This window comes from Notamacropus eugenii, chromosome 4 (assembly GCF_028372415.1).
Source record: "Notamacropus eugenii isolate mMacEug1 chromosome 4, mMacEug1.pri_v2, whole genome shotgun sequence".
Classification (NCBI taxonomy): Eukaryota; Metazoa; Chordata; class Mammalia; order Diprotodontia; family Macropodidae; genus Notamacropus; species Notamacropus eugenii.
Genome location: NC_092875.1, coordinates 398,258,321 through 398,265,730, shown reverse-complemented (window position 1 = coordinate 398,265,730; position 7,410 = coordinate 398,258,321).

Sequence of the window (7,410 nt, the reverse complement as noted above, 5' to 3'; positions counted from 1 at the left end):
CCATACAGGCCACTGTATGGATTAGACTTCCCTAAGTAAGGAAATGAACTTGAGGTTGCTAGTGAGCTAATTCCTCATCATTAGTCTATAGATCCGTGTAGGAGGCCAGCCAATAATACCCTAGACTTTACCTGAAGGAAAAATTGCTAAAGAGGCAATTTCTTTCTCACCAGACCTATACTATATGAATAACTCATGGTAGTCATGGAAGGAAAAGTTCTTTGGCTCCTCCATACAATGGCCTTTGTTCCTTGCTACTTCTCCCACTCTCCCACTTTGGGGGCCACATAGATGGCCCCCGTATGTTGATGTTGTTCAGTTCTCCTTTATCACTATAAAAAAAATTGGATTTGGGGAACTTTTTTCCCAAAGAGTTGGTACTAACAGGGATTTCCTTTCTTTCTCTAGAAGTCTGAGTCCTAGAATCTTTGACTTTGGGGCAGAGGAACTCTTCTCTCAGATCATGAGGGTATGAGCATATGAAATTTCCTTGTACTCATGCCTAAGACAACCATCAATGGCTCTGGGGGTGAAGGGAAGGAAGATTTCCTTTATTCTCTCTGCTGGTGCCCCAGTTCTCTTGTTCTCTAGGGGAAAAGGAAAGGAAGGGAATATGTATTTATATAGTGTTTACCCTGTGCCAGGCACTGTGCTAAGCACTTTACAAACATTTCATTTGATCCTCATAACAACCCTGTGATTAGGTAAGTGCTATTATTACCTTCATTTTACACTTAAGAAAACTGAGGGAGACAGAGGTTAAGTGATTTGCTCAGGGCCATATAGCTTGTAAATGTCTGATTTGAACTTATCTTCCTGACTCCAGGTCCAACACTCCATCTACTCTGCCACCTATCTGCTTAGTCTCTCTAGCCTGTTTTCTAAAGAAGTGAAAAGAAAAAAGGAGGCAGCCAGGCCCTTTAATAAGGGCCCAACAGTGAGAATTTAACAATAACCCTCAGTAGTAGAAACCAAGTCAAGATGTTATTGAGTATGCACCATTAGATATATCCCAATCACTGTCAGTGAGCATGTCCATTTGTACAGCATCTGAAGAAAGACTTGCCATCATGCAAATTCATCAAATGAATCAAGGAACTCCCTAATCAACCGCTTACATAAAAGGACTCAATTCTGAGTTCAGAAAGGAAGAAACTGGAAGAAAAGCAAGGGGGATAGGGCAAGCTACCACCCATCCTCTTGCTCCAAGTGTCTTGGCACATCTGAGACATTTATAAACCTGGAACAAGAATCCCCTATTTTAAAAAGGAGAATACATTGTTCTCAGTTACTAAGTAGGAAGATGGAAAACAAAGCACTTGGGTTCAAGTGGGCTTTACTGGAAATTACTTTAAATGAATAATCAAGCTAAGATAGGGAACAGTTGGGAGATTTACCTTTCCTGTTCTCATCATCATCAAGATTCCTAAATGACATTTGGATTTTAAGAACATCTGGACTCAGTGAACCAAGTGCATTTCAGAAGCAGTCATGCCGTCACATTTTATTAAAGACCTTTCTTTCCCCTGTGCTCACATGCATCTTTTGTACCTCAGCCACTAACATGCTGCTTGCTTGGCTATAATCCTTGGAGGAATTAGGCTACTCTCCCTTTAGCAGTGATTCTTGGATTTTTGCAGCCAAAGCTTTCCTATGCTAATGTTAATTTTCTCACAGACTGTCATTTAAATATTTATTCCAAGCTAGGTTTAAACCTTAGTCAAGGTCAAAAGTATACTGAAAACTGTACTAGATGTGGAGTTAAAAAACCTGAGTTAAAATTTCACATCTATTATGTCTTACTTGTGTGGACTCAAATAAGTCCTTTTGACCTTAGTAAAAATAAAAGATTTGGATTAGAAGATCTCTAACATCCATTCAGGCTCCAAACATAATGATCCCATAAGTGAATATAGATTTCTGATTTAGAATTCTATGATTCAGGAAGCCATCAAGGGTTAGATGGAGTTGTTCTTCTTCTCAGAGTTAACTGTTGTTTTTTTTAACCGTGAAATTCCAGGTGTAATGTTAATGAAATTAAAGACTTCTCCCCACATTAATAGGTCTCAGGTGAAACCCATTAAAGGAAGCTTGATTAGGGGAGGCTTGTTTTGTAGAAAGGCCCACATCTTTTGTTAATTACTAATGAGGCACTGGGTCACAGGGTTGTGCCCAATGACTCTGAAAAGTATATATATAATCTGAGGTGAGGGTTTGCTTTGGGGCATTACTCTCTGAAAGAAGGTTTGCATGCTGGATGAGACTCTGGATAGTCATCAAGGTGCCCTTCCCTGCCCCTACCCCTTTGAAAAGCAAGATGTTGGCGCTTCTCTCTCTGGTAACTATGTATGTATGTAATGGTCAGACAGTTGGATCTGTCTGTTGATCTGTGATGCATATACTGCTTATGGTCATACAGTTGGAAGCTCTGTTTGTTGGTCTTTATTTCTCTGCTTGTATTTTCTCTGTTGGTATATGTGATTAAAGAAGATTGTTGACCCTTCAAAAGTTTCTTTTCTTTTAGAAAAGCAGATGTAAGAACCTGTGCAGCAGGTGCTCCTGTGTATGCGAGGGAGCTTGCTGCTACACCAGGTTGTGGGAATTGTTGTTTCTGTGAAATGCTTCTGATCATGTGGACTCCACTATCTATCTCTTCTCTCCTACCTGCAGTCATTATTGTATCACAGACTTACAGATGAAAATTTCAACTAAGATAGCCAGTGCTCAATAGAAACCACACATTCTTACAAGGAGATCTCAGAAAGGTTTGGAAAAGATGTAGAAATTTTTGTAAGACTACCAGTTTCTCCATTACTTCAGCCATAGCACATTTCATGCTTTATTCCATGTCTATTTTTTTCTGGTTCTTTATCATCAATTAGTTAATATGAAAATACTTATTGATTATTTAATGTGTACCTTGTGCTGGTGGGGAGAGAGTTGCTTCTCTTACGGAGCAGGGACTATGTTTTATCTCAACTTTGTATGTTCCCCAATGATGAGGACATTGTTTTGCACACAGTAAATACTTAATAAATGTTGAGTGAAATTGAATTGAATTTTCTGTTGTACTCAAACAAAGATGGCCTCTAAAATAGCAGACCATCCCTGGTTATTTTATGAAACTAGTTTGCTCATTTGTCCTGTTTCCTTTCACGTGGTAGTTAGAAGAGCCATCCCAAGCCACAGAAATCATTTTATACTGTGCCTCGTACACAGCATGTTGTCAACAGACATTTACCAATTTGATGTTTGACAAATTGCTGACTGTGCAACCTACCTAGGGAAGAGGAGAGTAGACAGAATACATTTGTGCAAAGAGTGAGGACCAGGATTCCATGAAATTCCATTCACAGAGAGGCAAGTGGTGAGTTGACTAATGCTCTCCCAGAGGCATGGGAGGTGGTGGCTATTTAGATATGGGTACAGGAAATATTTACTACTTCATTCAATTTATTAATTTTCCTTTTCCATCTTTGCTACTTTACCTGTGTGACTTTGGACAAATTACATAACTTCTGTAGGCCTATTCCTCATCTGTAAAATGAGAGGATTGGATTAGATGGCTTCTAAGTTCCCTTTGAACTCTAATTCTGTTTTAGTTGAATGCATTTCATGTTTTTACTCATATGCTATTTGGTATGATCTCACACAGATATGTATTGATGGGGGCTCAAACTACGATTTTATATAACTAATAGGAGTACTGCTGGTAGATAACTGGAAATGTTTTATGCTGTGTATTTAAGATCATTCTTTGTGTTTGAGGGATATAGTTTAGTTTATTAGGAGCTCAGGTTTTCTAGAGGATTCTGTACCCAAGAAGCAATTAGGCATGTCTGCCCCACTGACGTGTTTTTGGAGCTCCCTTTGAAATAGTCACAAAGGTGGTGAGGAAAACCAGTCTACCCCATTCTCTGTTGTCACTGCTTGGGAGCAGAGGGCTTCAACTTCCATGAGAAGTTCATCAAGGACTTGAAAGAACTGTGTGAATTACTGCTCACTCTGATATTGAGCCTATTACTTTCCTTTTGTCTCAATGAACTCTTTAATGGAAGAACATGTTATTTTTCCCTGAGTGCCATAAAAAATAATTGATTATCACTTGCTTGAATGCCAGTGGGAAAGAAAACTGTTTGTGTTATCATCCTGGGAGAATGAGTGATGCTGTTTGAATAAACCACACTTTATATGTACCCACATGTCAGAAATAACAATTTTTGAGAAACTACAGAAGATGGGCAAGCAGATCTTTGAGCTTAAGTAAGAGGAAATTAAAGTAAATTTGTTTATTTTTAGTCTGAACCTATGATTTCATTGGAAAAGACATCTCCAGGTAAGCAAACTCCCTTTTCCAGTACAGATCAGAAATGACTCTGTAACTTATAGTCTTAAAGGTTTCTAGTTCCCTCTAAGTGAACTGTTCAAGTCACACAGTCAGCATGGGCTAGAGGTGGGCCCATTGCATGTATGTCCTCACAGGCACCATAGACAGCTATTCACAGGTCTGTCTTTGAGTCTTTCCAGTGGATTCTTTAGGATCTTCCTGGATCCAGTGATCCTCGTTTAGTTCTTGAGCTAAAGATGAAATCTAACATCATACACATGCTTTTCTTATTTTTTCCTTTTTTTTTCATTGAAAGCTGAAAACAATAATTTGGTTCCTAAACCAAGGAACTATGTCCTCAAATGACCAGAGAACATATAACATAGAAAAAGCAATGCCTAGTAAATAAAATGCCTAGTACATTTGAAACCTTCATCAAATAATCATAATTCTCACGAAATGTCCCCAGATTCAATTAGCTTGGGTGGATGGGGAAGTGAGAAAAACAAGTGCAGAACTGAGTTAGTAGATGTTCTTCAATGTATGTTTAATTTCAGTGCCTTGCTATCACTGAAATTGCTATAAAACAATGACGGTTTTATGACCACATACTATGACTAGACACTTCGGTTTTCTTTTTCTGATGTTGATTGTGGTGATAATAAAGCTGATGTCCCCTAAAGAGATAAGAATGTATGTCACAGGGAACAGAATCTAGTGAGACAAACAAGATGTTCAATTTACCGTTTTCCTTAGTCCAGTCCAGTTTTGCCCAAACCTTCCTCAGAGGCCTAGTCTAATCTAGGGCTCCCTCATGGATTATTCCTTTCATCAAAATCCAGGAAGCTCTGGGCCTGAGGGCTGTGGAGAATCCAGGGTGTTCTTAAATGGATTTCCTCATACGTTAAAGAATTGGGATGATCCAGAACTGCACCAGCCTCCCACATCTCTTCCTGCTATTTATTGCCAGCAAAAGCAGACCTTCCTGGACTAGCACTTGTCTAGGCTAGTCTCAATAGGAATCTGAAGGTATGTTGACTTGGGGAATTCAGTGAATCATCATTCCACTGATTATTTTCCTGGAGCTCAGGCTTTGTGAATTCTGAAAGAGAGCTTCTGCTGAGACTATTCTACTCTGACTAGTTCTTTTCTGGGCACATAAAACCTGCAGCCAATTTTGCATTGTTGAGTATTTCTGTTTGAGAAATACCAGGATGGTGATTCAGTGTAATTCCAGTTCTCATATAGAGGTTCTATCCATAGACTACATCACCTCCCTTCAGAGTAGTCTACATGAGTCCCTCTGATTCTGTTCCTGAGTATATTTTCCTATAATATGGAACACTCAAAAATGGTTTAGTTTAACTGGAAAGATTACTACGCTTCATGTTCCAAGTTTCTCTTCCACTTTACTCAACTATCGTTGAAAGCGCTTTCTTTTTTTTCCTTTCAATTCAGAGGGGAAGGATATGAGACCAGTATAGCCTGATAGAAATAAGAATGGATTTGGAATCAGGGAACTTGAATTTTAATAATGGCTCCACCACTGCCTTTCTGTGTGACCTTGGGCAAGTCACTTATCTATAAAATGAAGGGTTTAGACCAGAAGACTTTTAAAGTCTCCTCCCCACATACACTACTTTAAGTGGCAAATATATGTATACATATATATATTTTTATACATATATATTTATATATATTTATTATACATATATATGCCTATGTGGGGCAGCTAGGTAGTACAGTGGATAGAGCACCAGTTCAGGAGTCAAGAGGACCTGAGTTCAAATCTCACCTTAGACACTTGACACTCACTAGCTGTGTGACCTTGGGCAAATCACTTTACCCCAATTGCCTCATCCTGGGTCATCTCCAGTCATCCTGATGAATATCTGGTCACTGGATTCAGATGGCTCTGGAGGAGAAGTGAGGCTGGTGACCTGCACAGCCCTCCCTCGCTCAAAACAAAGTCACGTGCAAGTCATGTCATTATTTCTCTGATGGCATGATCTTCTTCAGCAATGAAGGATGAACACATCGTGCCTATGTGTATTTATATATTATATATGCATATGCATGTATACCTTATGTATATATGTATACATAAATACATATATGTGTACACATAGAATGGGAGACTAGCCAGTGAAGTGAAAGCCCAGTCCTCAGACCATGCACCAATATATTCTATAAACACTTAATAAATGCCTACTCTGTGCCAAGTTGTGTGTTCACCTCTAAAAAGCCAGTGCCTTCCCTTAAAGAATTTGTAGTCTAATAGGAGAAAGCAACACACAGAAGAAGCCTGAAAAGGATAGGGAAGGACATGTGGAAAAGGTAACAAAGAAGAGATATCCCAAAGTAATGTAGCCAGGTAAAAGATGAGGAGATATCCAAGCTGAATTCTCTCCTTAAATGGAGGTGTTGCAGTCCATGGCTCCACCCTCCGAACAAAATTCAGAGGATGAAGATGATGAAGTAGAATCCCAAGGTTGATGGGATCTTGTAGGGTTATGAGATTTCCCCAATAATGAATTTCCTAGAGAATGGTGGAGAAGTCTGAGCAGCATGCACAACATTCTCTGCTTGTGGCCAATTGAATATGTTTCCACACATTCCACTTTGGGGAGCCAGGTTTTGGCCACAAGTGACAAGGACTGGTACTGTGATGACAAGGAGTTTTCTAATTGACTCCAGGGTCAGAAAGACTAATCATGGAGCTGGAATTTGGTTCATATGTGGAAGGATCCACTCATACTTTCCTTGCTGTGCACTTCCACCTTCCCCCCCGCCCCCCGCGCCTCCTCTACCCCCCACTTTTCCTAAGAGCAAAGCAGTTCTTGGTTTGAGCCTCCATGAAAGGGAAAGGGCAATGGTGATAGCAGTGTCTGTTGTATTTCACCACCCGACTGCAATGTGTCTGTGAATGCTCAGCACCTTTGAGTCATCTCATTTATTCTTTCCTGGTCGTAGATAAATGAGTATCCAGAAATGGAATGGAGCAGATTAAGCACTTGAGAACTTTAGGAAGGTTGGAAGAGCCATCAGAGGTCTAGTAAATGGAACTGGCAGAGTCAGCTAGT